Raw genomic sequence first — 16047 nt, 5'->3', positions numbered from 1 at the left:
CTACTTCCATAAGCATCCATGCATTCAGTCCTAAAAATAAAACCTCAATTTATCCATTCATGAATATCCTTACAATCCATTGTAAATATACATTAATTCCTTCATTCATATTATCCATACATACATTCAGTCACAGATATACATTAACGAATTCATGGTCATACGTTCATCGCTGCTCATTAATGAGCTTAACTGAGAGAGGGACAAATGAGTGCTCATACCTGTTATATTTGCACAGAGGAACCCTGTACCTCTTTCCTGAGTTCAATAGCTCAAACTATGAAAACAACATGTGAGAGATCTTAGCCTGCCTGATTGTTGCCTGATCAAGAAGCTACTGCGGGTTGAGGGGTGCAGGTGTTCCCATAATTTTGCCTGCCGTCTTTACCAGATTGAAAATCTGAGTTTTGGTTGTGACTGTCAAATTTTGTAGTTTATTTTTGTTGGTTTAACATTGATGTCTCTTTATCATTTTTAAAAGTGCTGTTCTCAGCGTTTTGAGGCTCCAGAGGTGTCTTTGATAAACGTCCAGAGTAGAACTACAGCAGCTGATGATGCATTCAACTGACAGTGATGTGAAAGAGACAAGACGAGCCAATGAGAAATGATGCTGTTTCCTCTGCAGATGAGAGGCTGAGTTCAGCAGCATGGATCAGTGTGAGGACAGAGAAACCACTCTGTGTGGGGAACAGGACAGCCAGACCAAAGCTCAGAGGTGAGACCACCATCTCTAACTGTCCAGCACTCACATCACTCCACCACCTGAAATACACAAACTTGTAGTGATGATGAGACACACTCATGATCTTCTATGAAGTACTATACTCAGTATACTGGGAGAGAGAGTGCTGCAACGTGGCCATCGTTCCTCTCTCTCACTAAAGGCTGTTTTATGCTTCTGCGTCAACTCCACACCATAGCTACAGCGTCGCTCCTATGGTGTCGTGACGTTTCGGAGTTCTGCGTCGGGGTTGCTTTGCATCGCGGTGCATTTCACCGCCATAACGCTAGGAGGTGATAAGTCTGAGGTTATTTGCGAGGTCTCTGCCAGATAGTTTATGTTATGTTAGCATGCTAACTTTAGCACAACTGCCCACAAAGTACCGCTTGCTGGCAAAGTGCTAATTTCAAAACGTTACTGACATATAGACAAATTACAAACGGATAACCCCGTCATCGTAGCCAAAATATGTCTGAGTTTATTTGCAAAGCTGATGTCAGTGAACTAGCATGTTGCTACTCCCCACAGTAGGCTGCTTGAAACATTGACTATCAACACACAGGACGAGTTGACCAATCACAGTCCTTGGGGTCTGCGTCACCTAGATGCCAAGTTACACATTTTTGGAGGTGCACGTCGAGCTACAGCGGAGGGCACAGAGGGGGGTTCGCGTCGACAGAGGGGTCTGCGGGGGTAGGCCGTCGATTCGACGCAGAAGCATAAATCAGCCTTAACGCCTACCAGACACTAGAAGACTCTGAACAGACTAAAGTCTGACACCATCTCACATCTAACGTTAAAGACACACTGTAGTCCCAGCTCAGAGGCGAACACATGGACAAGGAATAGCATTGGCGCCTCTGTCTTACTCACACATGGCCAGCTGCAGTCTTGTGTAAAGTACTTGAAAGCAGTACTTGAGTAAAAGTACAAGTATTTTATCAGAAAATGACTTTGGTCGAAGTTAAAGTCTCCTTTTAGAATATTACTTGAGTAAAAGTCTTGACGTATATTTACTGTAATTAAGTATTAGAAGTAAAAGTTAAAAAAAAAGTTTATTATGAACCTACTGTACCTTTATGGCCAAAGGTTTTTTAACATTATCCTCATCACCACTGTTGTTGGGGTGTTCGTCTGTTACCATGGCAGCAGATACAAACAGGCATCACATCACCAACTGGAACGGAGCATTATCTTCTAGGAGCAATAATTCACCAAACCTGCTTTCTTCTTTTTTTTATTTTGTAGTAACGAGAACTAAGATGCTTCGGGTAAATGTAGTGGAGTAAAAGTATACATTTTATTTAGGAAATGTTGTATAGTAAAAGTTTCCAGAAATATAAATAATGAAGTAAAGTACAGATACGTGGCGATTCTACTTATGTACAGTAGCGAAGTATTTTCCAACACTGTCCAGCTGTCATCCTTTCTCACTACAGTCTAGTTACCTGCACATACAGGACATTACCATGATATCTAGAATAACAACTATCATCATATAAGACATGAAAGAATATGCATAGGAAATGATTTCCCACTATCACCACCATTATTCACACTCAACCTCTGTCTGTGTTGTGTTGAAGCCCAGAGCAGCAGCTCACACCTGACTCTGCTGAACCTGGACCTGGACCTGGACCTGGACCTGGACCTGGACCTGGACCTGGACCTGAAACCAGCTGTGTCTCCATTAAAAGTGTCTGGTCTAAGGATTTCTTTATAGACTTCAAAGATGGACGTCACTCTGGTGATCCAAGGTGAAGATTTAAAATTGAGAAAAACAAAACAGTGTTTGTGTCAGATTCTCAATTGTGAGTCATTGGTGTAAACTGGAAGCTTTCAGAACGCTGCAGACCGGAGCATTGCAAGTATCTGAAAGTTTCAACTCGTCTCGTCCAGAATCTTTGGTCTGAACTGGACTTCAGCAAGCAGATCACCCGTAATCCTTTACTAGGGCAGGTGGCCTTGCCAAGAATAACAGAGCAGCAGGTGGCAACCCACAAGCAACCAGCTCCTTACCATGTATATCTCATAGTGGTCTACAAGATGCAGCACACTTGTGTGTTTCACATGGATTCACTCTGTCATACGTTCATCGCTGCTCAATAATGAGCTTAACTGAGAGAGGGACAAATGAGTGCTCATACCTGTTATATTTGCACAGAGGAAACCTATTTCCTGAGTTCAATAGCTCAAACTATGAAAATAACATGTGAGAGATCTTAGCCTGCCTGATTGTTGCCTGATCAAGAAGCTACTGCGGGTTGAGGGGTGCAGGTGTTCCCATAATTTTGCCTGCCGTCTTTACCAGATTGAAAATCTGAGTTTTGGTTGTGACTGTCAAATTTTGTAGTTTATTTTTGTTGGTTTAACATTGATGTCTCTTTATCATTTTTAAAAGTGCTGTTCTCAGCGTTTTGAGGCTCCAGAGGTGTCTTTGATAAACGTCCAGAGTAGAACTACAGCAGCTGATGATGCATTCAACTGACAGTGATGTGAAAGAGACAAGACGAGCCAATGAGAAATGATGTTGTTTCCTCTGCAGATGAGAGGCTGAGTTCAGCAGCATGGATCAGTGTGAGGACAGAGAAACCACTCTGTGTGGGGAACAGGACAGCCAGACCAAAGCTCAGAGGTGAGACCACCATCTCTAACTGTCCAGCACTCACATCACTCCACCACCTGAAATACACAAACTTGTAGTGATGATGAGACAGACTCATGATCTTCTATGAAGTACTATACTCAGTATACTGGGAGAGAGAGTGCTGCAACGTGGCCATCGTTCCTCTCTCTCACTAAAGGCTGTTTTATGCTTCTGCGTCAACTCCACACCATAGCTACAGCGTCGCTCCTATGGTGTCGTGACGTTTCGGAGTTCTGCGTCGGGGTTGCTTTGCATCGCGGTGCATTTCACCGCCATAACGCTAGGAGGTGATAAGTCTGAGGTTATTTGCGAGGTCTCTGCCAGATAGTTTATGTTATGTTAGCATGCTAACTTTAGCACAACTGCCCACAAAGTACCGCTTGCTGGCAAAGTGCTAATTTCAAAACGTTACTGACATATAGACAAATTACAAACGGATAACCCCGTCATCGTAGCCAAAATATGTCTGAGTTTATTTGCAAAGCTGATGTCAGTGAACTAGCATGTTGCTACTCCCCACAGTAGGCTGCTTGAAACATTGACACACAGGACGAGTTGACCAATCACAGTCCTTGGGGTCTGCGTCACCTAGACGCCAAGTTACACATTTTTGGAGGTGCACGTCGAGCAACAGCGGAGGGCACAGAGGGGGGTTCGCGTCGACAGAGGGGTCTGCGGGGGTAGGCCGTCGATTCGACGCAGAAGCATAAATCAGCCTTAACGCCTACCAGACACTAGAAGACTCTGAACAGACTAAAGTCTGACACCATCTCACATCTAACGTTAAAGACACACTGTAGTCCCAGCTCAGAGGCGAACACATGGACATGGAATAGCATTGGCGCCTCTGTCTTACTCACACATGGCCAGCTGCAGTCTTGTGTAAAGTACTTGAAAGCAATACTTGAGTAAAAGTACAAGTATTTTATCAGAAAATGACTTTGGTCGAAGTTAAAGTCTCCTTTTAGAATATTACTTGAGTAAAAGTCTTGACGTATATTTACTGTAATTAAGTATTAGAAGTAAAAGTTAAAAAAAAAGTTTATTATGAACCTACTGTACCTTTATGGCCAAAGGTTTTTTAACATTATCCTCATCACCACTGTTGTTGGGGTGTTCGTCTGTTACCATGGCAGCAGATACAAACAGGCATCACATCACCAACTGGAACGGAGCATTATCTTTATTATCGGAGCAATAATTCACCAAACCTGCTTTCTTCTTTTTTTTATTTTGTAGTAACGAGAACTAAGATGCTTCGGGTAAATGTAGTGGAGTAAAAGTATACATTTTATTTAGGAAATGTTGTATAGTAAAAGTTTCCAGAAATATAAATAATGAAGTAAAGTACAGATACGTGGCGATTCTGCTTATGTACAGTAGCGAAGTATTTTCCAACACTGTCCAGCTGTCATCCTTTCTCACTACAGTCTAGTTACCTGCACATACGGGACATTACCATGATATCTAGAATAACAACTATCATCATATAAGACATGAAAGAATATGCATAGGAAATGATTTCCCACTATCACCACCATTATTCACACTCAACCTCTGTCTGTGTTGTGTTGAAGCCCAGAGCAGCAGCTCACACCTGACTCTGCTGAACCTGGACCTGGACCTGAACCTGGACCTGGACCTGGACCTGGACCTGGACCTGAAACCAGCTGTGTCTCCATTAAAAGTGTCTGGTCTAAGGATTTCTTTATAGACTTCAAAGATGGACGTCACTCTGGTGATCCAAGGTGAAGATTTAAAATTGAGAAAAACAAAACAGTGTTTGTGTCAGATTCTCAATTGTGAGTCATTGGTGTAAACTGGAAGCTTTCAGAACGCTGCAGACCGGAGCATTGCAAGTATCTGAAAGTTTCAACTCGTCTCGTCCAGAATCTTTGGTCTGAACTGGACTTCAGCAAGCAGATCACCCGTAATCCTTTACTAGGGCAGGTGGCCTTGCCAAGAATAACAGAGCAGCAGGTGGCAACCCACAAGCAACCAGCTCCTTACCATGTATATCTCATAGTGGTCTACAAGATGCAGCACACTTGTGTGTTTCACATGGATTCACTCTGTACCTTTAAAACTGTTGTGTTTCAGTGAAAACACTGTTCTCCTGGATGGCATGATAAAACAATGAGCAAATATTGTTTGAAATGTATCCACAATCCATTGTTGCACAGTGTTCTGGGTGCAGTGCAGATTATTTTCAGTTTTATGTGTTTCTAAAAGGAGAAAGCTGGAAAAACCAGAACCCAGCTTTGTGTCCATGAAGAGTGACCGGTCTATGGGTTGGTCTATAGACTTCAAAGATGGACGTCACTCTGTTGATCAAAGGTGAGGATTTAAAACTGAGAACAAAAGAAACTGTGCTGCCTTCCAGTTGGTCTGATCCATCAAACACTGTTGATTATTTTTCCAACCTGTTCAGCTTTGGGACATCGTTCTCTGGTGTTGTAGCTCAGTTTTAGAGCAAAACTCTGCCGTGTACTCATGTTTTGTTCTAATATTGAGTTGTTCTCATCAGACAATATTTTCTGTTGTTTTAGATTTGGTTCAGCCCAATATTCACTTGTTTAGTGTTCACACTAAGTTTGTACAAACAAACCAAGAGAAGCCCTTAGTGAAAGACACTAGTTGAAGCCTTAGTTTGCTTCTCAGTTCTTCCTGTTGAATCACAGTGGGATCAGCAGTACGACCAAAAATTTTATGTCAGGGGAAACCATCTGATTCAATGTTGTAATAAGTCAGAGGACCTTTGCCTTGTGTGTGTCTCTGTGTGGACAGACATGATGTGAGCTAATTCTTCCTGATTCGTCCACAGAGTGGACCAGGAGATCTCAGAGGTTCCCAGTGGTCAGTCTGCCCAGCAGCACCAAACACACCTGGACTAGATATTTATGGTCTGTACATATACAACTACTTTTACATCTATCTTGTTCAAAATCATCTGGTGCATTTTATAGACCAGAGGATTGTCAGTCTGTCCAACATGGATCTGATGTTTGCTTCCATGATTTCAGTTTGATTTGAGTCATATAATCTTCTGTTCCAGCTGCTGCAGGACGACATTGTCACATTTGTGAAGAAGGAGCTGAAGAAGATCAAGAAGGTTCTGAGTCCAAATTACCCAGAATGCTCAGAGTGTCAGAGGGAGGGTGAGGAGGTGATGGATGGTGAGAATGAAGAGCAGAGGAGAAGGAGCAGAGAGGCATTTCTAAAGATCACACTGCACTTCCTGAGGAGAATGAAGCAGGACAAGCTGGCTGATTGTCTGCAGAGCAGTAAGAGGATTTATATCTTTAGGGGAAGTAATCTGTCATATGTAATTCATAAATCACTTATTGATCTTCTTTGTTGTGTGTTCTTACAGGAAGTCATTCTGGAGTTTGTAAGCGTAAACTGAAATCTAACCTAAACAAGAAGTTCCAGTGTGTGTTCGAGGGGATCGCTAAAGCAGGAAACCCAAACCCTTCTGAATCAGATGTTCACAGAGATCTACATCATGGAGGGAGGGACTACACAGGTCAATGATGAACATGAAGTCAGACAGATTGAAACAGCATCCAGGAAACCAGACAGAGCAGAAACAACAATCAGACGAGAAGACATTTTTAAAACTCCCTGGAAGAGATGAACCAATCAGAACAGTGATGACAAAGGGAGTGGCTGGCATCGGGAAAACAGTCTTAACACAGAAGTTCACTCTGGACTGGGCTGAAGACAAAGCCAACCAGGACATCCAGTTCACATTTCCATTCACCTTCAGAGAGCTGAATGTGCTGAAAGAGAGAAAGTACAGCTTGGTGGAACTTGTTCATTACTTCTTTAGTGAAACCAAAGAAGCAGGAATCTGCAGGTTTGAAGAGTTATCGATTGTGTTCATCTTTGACGGTCTGGATGAGTGTCGACTTCCTCTGGACTTCCTCAACACTGAGATCCTGACTGATGTAACAGAGTCCACCTCAGTGGATGTGCTGCTAACAAACCTCATCAGGGGGAAACTGCTTCCCTCTGCTCGCCTCTGGATAACCACACGACCTGCAGCAGCCAATCAGATCCCTCCTGGGTGTGTTGACATGGTAACAGAGGTCAGAGGGTTCACTGACCCACAGAAGGAGGAGTACTTCAGGAAGAGATTCAGAGACAAGAAGCAGGCCAGCAGAATCATCTCCCACATCAAGACATCACGAAGCCTCCACATCATGTGCCACATCCCAGTCTTCTGCTGGATCACTGCTACAGTTCTGGAGGACGTGTTGAAGACCAGAGAGGGAGGAGAACTGCCCAAGACCCTGACTGAGATGTACATCCACTTCCTGGTGGTTCAGTCCAAAGTGAAGTGAAGCTTCGTCCATCTGAGTGTTCAGGAGTTTCTGGCTGCTCTTCATGTCCATCTGACATTCACCAAGTCTGAAGTCAACCTGCTGTCAGAAGAACAAACAACAACAACATCAACATGTTTCTACCAGAGTGCTGTGGACAAGGCCTTACAGAGTCCAAATGGACACCTGGACTTGTTCCTCCACTTCCTCCTTGGTCTTTCCCTTCAATCCAATCAGAATCTCCTACGAGGCCTGCTGACACAGACAGGAAATAGTTCACATACCAATCAGGAAACAGTCAAGTACATCAAGAAGAAGATGGATGAGAATCTGTCTGCAGAGAGAAGCATCAATCTGTTCCACTGTCTAGATGAACTGAATGATCGTTCTCTAGAGGAGCAGATCCAACAGGCCCTGAGTTCAGGAAGTCTCTCCAAATATAGACTATCTCCTGCTCAGTGGTCAGCTCTGGTCTTCATCTTACTGTCATCAGAAGAAGATCTGGACGTGTTTGACCTGAAGAAATACTCCGCTTCAGATGAGGCTCTTCTGAGGCTGCTGCCAGTGGTCAAAGCCTCCAAAAAAGCTCTGTAAGTACAGCGATAGTTGGACTATATATCATATCTTAAATGCTCTGCTGTCCTTTCGAATTCTTGATTGTTTTTTCTTCATTATCATCTCTTCAGGCTGAGTGGCTGTGACCTGTCAGAGAGAAGCTGTGAAGCTCTGTCCTCAGTTCTCAGCTCCCAGTCCTCTAGTCTGAGAGAGCTGGACCTGAGTAACAACAACCTGCAGGATTCAGGAGGATTCAGGAGGGAAGCTTCTGTTGGCTGGACTTCAGAGTCCACACTGTCAACTGGAGACTCTCAGGTCATGATTCATCAACCTGTTTAATTGATGGTCACCTAAATCCTGATTTACGTTAATGGATACACTCATAACATGCCTAAGATTGTCTCTGCTTGTATGATTTCAAACAGTTGTGTTTATTTAGTTTCAATCTCTTTCCATGAACATGATTTATGTTGTTTTCTTCTCACTCTGTTGTTGGAACTTGAAATATCAGACAAGAATCAGAGATTTACCAGTAATGTTGTCAGATTGTTGATGGAAATTAGTGGGTGTTGTACTGTGAGTAGAAAGAATCCGTGATAATGTTAATGTAACCCCACAGTATCCTCAGATCATGTGACTTGTGTTGTTCTGTGTGTTTGCAGTATGTCAGGCTGTCTGATCTCAGAGGAAGGCTGTACTTCTCTGGTCTCAGCGCTGAGCTCCAACCCCTCCCATCTGAGAGAGCTGGACCTGAGCTACAATCATCCAGGAGACTCAGGAGTGAAGCTGCTGTCGGCTGGACTTAAGGATCCACTCTGGAGACTGGACACTCTCAGGTATAAACACTGGATGAACAGAAAAAGGAGATATTTGTGTTGGAGGTCTCCAAGGAGAACATCACCGGGAATTAAAATGATAATTCCCTGTTATTAAAGATCGCTGCAGTTTGGACAGATATCTGCCATTTAAAGAAACTGTTGTTTGAGAAATATTTCATTACCAGTTTTGGGAATAACGCAATACAAAAGTAACACATTTACAGTAATCGGTGGTGGAGAGTAATGAAATACATGTACTGGCGTTACGTATTCACAATACAAATTATGAGTAACTGTACTCCGTTACATTTATTATTATTAATTTATCGCACCGTTGTGACGAAAAGAGAGCTGAGCCCGAAGGCAAAGCTCTCAATCTACCGGTCAGTTTTTGTTCCTACCCTCACCTATGGTCATGAAGGCTGGGTCATGACCGAAAGAACAAGATCCAGGGTACAAGCGGCCGAAATGGGTTTCCTCAGGAGGGTAGCTGGCGTCTCCCTTAGAGATAGGGTGAGAAGCTCAGTTATCCGTGAGGAGCTCGGAGTAGAGCCGCTGCTCCTTTGCGTCGAAAGGAGCCAGTTGAGGTGGTTCGGGCATCTGGTAAGGATGCCCCCTGGGCGCCTCCCTAGGGAGGTGTTCCAGGCACGTCCAGCTGGGAGGAGGCCTCGGGGGAGACCCAGGACTAGGTGGAGGGATTATATCTCTAACCTGGCCTGGGAACGCCTCGGGATCCCCCAGTCGGAGCTGGTTAATGTGGCTCGGGAAAGGGAAGTTTGGGGTCCCCTGCTGGAGCTGCTACCCCCGCGACCCGACCCCGGATAAGCGGATGAAGATGGATGGATGGATGGATGTATTCCGTTACAGTTACAATTTAAATAGTTGGTATTTAGAATATAGTTACATTGTTGAAATCAATGGGTTACATGACGATACTTCTCTCTTTCACGAGTTTATTATACAAATAAATTAAGGCAACTCCATGCATTCCCCAGAAGCCCCAATATGAAATGATAGAGGTAGTGATGGAGCCGGAACAACAGAGCCAGGGCAGGAATGGTTCCTATCTTGGAAATTCAAACAGCATTTCACATTAAAGAAAGAACAGGGAGAACAACATATAACTGTGCAGTGCAACCTCTGCTTGCCAGCAACCAACCCCCTTTCAGCGTCCAAATTACTCCACCTACCCCCCCCCCCCATAATGCCTCATTTGCATATTTAAACATAACATTTAAATAAAACTTGTAACACATGAATATATTTGTTGTTGTCTAATATTTTATGATCCATCCATCTTCATCCGCTTATCCGGGGTCGGGTCGCGGGGGTAGCAGCTCCAGCAGGGGACCCCAAACTTCCCTTTCCCCGGGCCACATTAACCAGCTCCGACTGGGGGATCCCGAGGCGTTCCCAGGCCAGGTTGGAGATATAATCACTCCACCTAGTCCTGGGTCTTCCCCGAGGCCTCCTCCCAGCTGGGACGTCCCCTCCACCTAGTCCTGGGTCTCCCCCGAGGCCTCCTCCCAGCTGGACGTCCCTCCACCTAGTCCTGGGTCTCCCCCGAGACCTCCTCCCAGCTGGACGTCCCTCCACCTAGTCCTGGGTCTTCCCCGAGGCCTCCTCCCAGCTGGACGTCCCTCCCACCTAGTCCTGGGTCTCCCCGAGACCTCCTCCCAGCTGGACGTCCCTCCACCTAGTCCTGGGTCTCCCCCGAGGCCTCCTCCCAGCTGGACGTCCCTCCACCTAGTCCTGGGTCTCCCCCGAGGCCTCCTCCCAGCTGGACGTCCCTCCACCTAGTCCTGGGTCTCCCCCGAGACCTCCTCCCAGCTGGACGTGCCTGGAACACCTCCCTAGATCCATATCTGTTTTCTGTAAATGCATTTTTCTCTGATTCTGAGTCAGAAATCTCCACTTCAGCAGCACTCACACACACCAACCGTTCCACTTTCACTCCTATCTATATTCTGAAGGGTTTTACTGAGGGGGTTGTTCACATGTCATTCATAGCCTGATTTGTTGAAAATGGATTTTTTACACGGTTGACACCATACTCTGATTTATGCGGTGATAAAAGGAGATATCTAAACTTCCCTCTGTAGCGCTACTCCACTGTGTGCATACAATACATGAAATTGACTGTAATATGTCGACAAAATGAGTACAATTTAGAACCTGGCTTTATCTAATGTTCACATTTCTGTTCCTGTATGCAAATGAGCACATATTTAACAAGATAATACATCATTAGCATATTTAACCCTATCCGCCCGACGAAAAACAGCGAAAAATGGCATCTCCAATTCATATTTTAATCATTTTACAGCCATAAGAGCTTGAGACTTACCGTCTTTTCCAGCTAAAAGCTAACACTCTGGCCGTCACGGGGATGTCTTTGTGAATGTCATGAGGGCAAAAGCATCTGGACTTTAAAAACAATAAATGTAGATATTTTGTCAACTGTATAAGTTATAATGTTTATTTCTTCACAGTTTGACTCCCAATACATATGAGAAGTGTTTTAGACAGGAGATTGGCTTAGCTGTTATTGCTATGTGTCATATCAATACATATCTGTGAGATTCATGTTCCGTTTTATTTATTTATTTGTCTTTATGGTCCTAAAACCTTTTTTACATTCAAGTGACCTCACTGCAACACAAATATTCCACTAATAGCCCACTTTGTCCTGAAAAAACTGATGTTTCTAGATTGACTGAGGACAACAGGGTTGATGCTCTGCAGAGAAAGGTTCATGTACATTAGCACTGAACCTTGAACCTACTGACCTCAGGACAGGACTTTTGAGATATATTTCTCCAGCTTTCAGACTGTTCCTTCATCAGTGTATAATAATGTGTGAGAGTGATGTAATGCCCCCCCCCCCCTCCTCCTCCTTTCAGGGTGGAGCCTGCTGGAGTCAGATGGTTGACACCAGGTCTGAGGAAGTGTAAGTCTGTTTTACATTTCATTCATCAAACTGTGACATCACTAATTTACGGAGCCCCGGAGGTGACATGGAGGAAAAAAAAAATAATATAAAAAATAAAATGAAATAAAAATAAAAAACAAAAGAAGGAGAAAAAAATAACGTGACATGGAGGAAAGAAGTCGAGATCTCGAGTTTCAGCCCCGTTTCACAGCCAAAGGTGAGGATGTGTTTCATGGTATATATGCCGCCTTCTACCTGCAATCTGAGCTCCAGTGGCAGCGGGAGGTGGAGATTTCCGTGGCTGGCAGCAGCGTCTCATCCCCCCGGCAGGAACCCAGCTTCGCCTCGCTGCTGCGCCGGCCCCCCGGTCATGTTTCGTCGTCCACTGTCCGAGTCCCACCAGACTCCCTTTAAGAAACCTGTGATTTAAACTTCAGCAGGCTGTGACAGTCCGCTCCGCTCAATCCTGGGTCTGGTTCTCCCGGGCTTCCCTTCCCTTCAGCAGGCCCAGCAGTACGGCCTGGGCCTCTAGCTGCTTGGTGTCGGTTTTGGCTCCTAGGAAGCGGGCAATGAGCTCCAGATCCTGCAGCCACAGATGGACTCTGCTGCCCCGCAATAGCTCATCTCTGTCCGCCGGCCACTGGCAAAGGCAATGGAACTTTCCGCCGAAATCGATGTACAGGTCATCCTGGACTACGTGGAAGATTGTTTTTTTTTTCTCTCCATGTCACCTCCGGGGCTCCGTACTAATTCAACCCTCTGATGTCATCATCAAAGTGCTGATTGGTTAATAACTGCAGCTGTGTTGTGTCTCCTTCTCTCCGTCAGATTCCTGTGAACTCACACTCGACACAAACACAGTGAACAGAAGACTCAAACTGTCTGACAACAACAGGAAGGTGACATTAGTGGAGGAGGATCAGCCATATCCTGATCATCCAGAGAGGTTTGACTTCTGGTCTCAGCTGCTGTGTAGAGATGGTCTGACTGGTCGCTGTTACTGGGAGGTCGAGAGGAGAGGAGAGGGTTTATATATCAGTGAGTTACAGAGGAATCAGGAGGAGAGGAGACAGTGATGACTGTTGGTTTGGATGTAATGATCAGTCCTGGAGTCTGAACTGCTCTGATGATGGTTACTATGTCAGGCACAATAAGAGAAGAACATCCATCTCCTCCTCCTCCTCCTCCTCCTCCTCCTCTGTCTCTAACAGAGTAGCAGTGTATGTGGACGTTCCTGCTGGCTCTCTGTCCTTCTACTCAGTCTCCTCTGACTCACTGATCCACCTCCACACCTTCAACACCACATTCACTCAGCCTCTCTATCCTGGGTTCAGGTTCTGGTTAGGGTCTTGGTTCCTCAGTGTCTCTGAGTCCTGTGGAGGACGGAGAGTCTCCTCCTGTCAGAGAACCAGACAGTTGAGTCTGATCCGGATCATCAGCTGATGTTAGTGAGGAGAATGTGGGTATCACCAATGATTTCCTGAATGGATTACGTTCTGCTCCAAACAGCTAAATGACATGTAATGCTCTTCATCATCGTCTCCAAAAGCTGCATTCAGCAACGACCTCGCTGCTTATCTGACAGCTTCAGTTCCTTTACACATTCAGATTATTAAAAATAAATACAATCAGATAATACATGATGATGCATTATTACAGATTACTAGCTGCAGCATTAGAGTCATCAGTCATTAGAAACCAGTAATATCATACTGATTATTCTGCTGAATCACCACTTTTACTTTTGGTACTTTAAGTATTTTTATGCTAATGCTTATTGTACTTTTACTTATTTCTACACTGTGGTACCAGTACTTTAACTTGAGTAATGTGTGGTATATTTTATATTCTTATTTTCTATTATGATGTCATACTTTTATTTTTGAGTCATTTTGTCGTTAGTAAACCTCCGTACGGATCTGTTCAGCTCATCTCCACGTTTGTTTTCTCCCCTCAGTGATTCTGATTGGCTGGCCACGTTTCAACTTCATATATTGAATATGAAGTTATAAACGTTTGAGCCCAGGGGAACGTTCATCTCTAAAAGACAGAGAGACAGACAGGGAGACAGACAGGCAGAGAGACAGACAGCGAGACAGACAGACAGAGAGACAGAGAGAGAAAGACAGACAGGGAGACAGACAGGCAGACAGACAGACAGACAGGCAGGCAGAGAGAGAGAGAGAGAGAGAGAGAGAGACAGACAGACAGGCAGGCAGACAGACAGGGAGACAGACAGACAGGGAGACAGACAGGCAGGCAGAAAGAGAGAGAGACAGACAGACAGGGAGACAGACAGGCAGAGAGACAGACAGGCAGACAGACAGACAGGGAGACAGACAGACAGAGAGACAGAGAGAGAGAGACAGACAGACAGGGAGACAGACAGAAAGGGAGACAGACAGGCAGACAGACAGACAGGGAGACAGAAAGACAGAGAGACAGAGAGAGAGAGAGAGACAGAGAGACAGACAGGGAGACAGACAGACAGAGAGACAGAGAGAGAGAGACAGACAGGGAGAGAGACAGAGAGAGAGAAAGACAGGGAGACAGACAGACAGACAGACAGAGAGAGAGAGACAGACAGGGAGAGAGACAGAGAGAGAGAAAGACAGGCAGACAGACAGACAGACAGACAGACAGGCAGACAGACAGACAGACAGAAAGACAGGCAGACAGACAGACAGACAGACAGTTCAGTGTAACATCAACTTCATTCAACAAGGACAGCCTTGGTCCAGTAGTGAGTGAATTCATTGACTGGTGTGAGAGCTCCTTCCTAAACATTAACGTCTTGAAAACCAGAGAAATGATTATTGATTCCAGGAAGAAGCCTCTGCCAAGTCCTCCTGTTTATATCCATGGCCAGGCTGTTGATGTTGTACAGCAGTACAAATATCTGGGCACAAATATTGATAATAACTTGACATTAGACACAGATGCCGATTGTGCTAAGGCCCACCAACCAATGTATTGTTTTTGGAAGTTGAGATGATTTAATGTTGAGACATCTTTTAAGAAAATGTTTTATTCTTGTTTTATTGACTCTGTTTTAACTTCTTTTATCTGCTGGTTTGGGTCCCTTAATTTGAAAACTGAACATCGACTAAAGAGCATCGTTAAGAGGAAACATTGCAGAGATTGACGTTGTAGAGTTCTCCCTTTTAAACAGCGTCAGAGTAGGGCTCTGTTAATCACATACGTAATTAACGGTGCCTGAACCGAGACTTTTTAAGAAAGTAAAAAAAGAAAAGAAATAAAAAGTTACTAAACAACAGTCGGTGACATTAAAGAACGGCTTGTTTATTGCTAAGGCCATATGGTCAACATTAAATGATTTAATAATAATGTATAACAATAACAATAACTTATTTCATTAGTAAATAGCTGTTGAATGAGAAAAACAGCCACCAGATGGGAAAAGGACATTTAACAATAACTTCAAATGCACCATGAGGCTGTAGTTTACCAGTTTCATTGAACACACCGTCTGTGTTGTTTCTCCGACGGCAGCTGCAGATTGTTACATCCCGGTGTTGAATCCTCTACAGTAAAACACAGTCACACTTTACACCGTTTAGTGTTAGCTGTCAGCATTTAACCCTGTTTAATCCAGCTACTAGCTAGTGGTAGGCTAACGTTAGCTGCTGTCGAGTATAGTGTTAACTAGCTAGCGGTAGGCTAATGTTAGCTGCTGTCGAGTATAGTGTTAACCAGCTAGCGGTAGGCTAATGTTAGCTGCTGTCGAGTATAGTGTTAACTAGCGAGCGGTAGGCTAACGTTAGCTGCTGTCGAGTATAGTGTTAACTAGCTAGCGGTAGGGCTAACGTTAGCTGCTGTCGAGTATAGTGTTAACTAGCTAGCGGTAGGCTAACGTTAGCTGCTGTCGAGTATAGTGTTAACTAGCTAGCGGTAGGCTAACGTTAGCTGCTGTCGAGTATAGTGTTAACTAGCTAGCGGTAGGGCTAACGTTAGCTGCTGTCGAGTATAGTGTTAACTAGCTAGCGGTAGGCTAACGTTAGCTGCTGTCGAGTATAGTGTTAACTAGC

General features: G+C 44.5%; 1 pseudogene across 1 annotated transcript; it reads left to right on the top strand.

Moving 5' to 3' along the window:
- The first annotated feature begins 597 nt into the window (after window positions 1–597).
- Window positions 598–13467, top strand: LOC144524877 (NACHT, LRR and PYD domains-containing protein 3-like; annotated as a pseudogene). The gene is made up of 11 exons (XR_013502645.1): window positions 598–715; window positions 3267–3356; window positions 4946–5042; window positions 5601–5705; window positions 6193–6271; window positions 6424–6652; window positions 6742–8283; window positions 8380–8563; window positions 8911–9084; window positions 11970–12016; window positions 12827–13467. The product of XR_013502645.1 is annotated as an NACHT, LRR and PYD domains-containing protein 3-like (transcript).
- The last annotated feature ends 2580 nt before the right edge of the window (window positions 13468–16047 follow it).

Source organism: Sander vitreus, chromosome 10 (assembly GCF_031162955.1).
Source record: "Sander vitreus isolate 19-12246 chromosome 10, sanVit1, whole genome shotgun sequence".
Classification (NCBI taxonomy): domain Eukaryota; kingdom Metazoa; phylum Chordata; class Actinopteri; order Perciformes; family Percidae; genus Sander; species Sander vitreus.
This window is presented reverse-complemented; position numbering and strand designations above follow the sequence as displayed.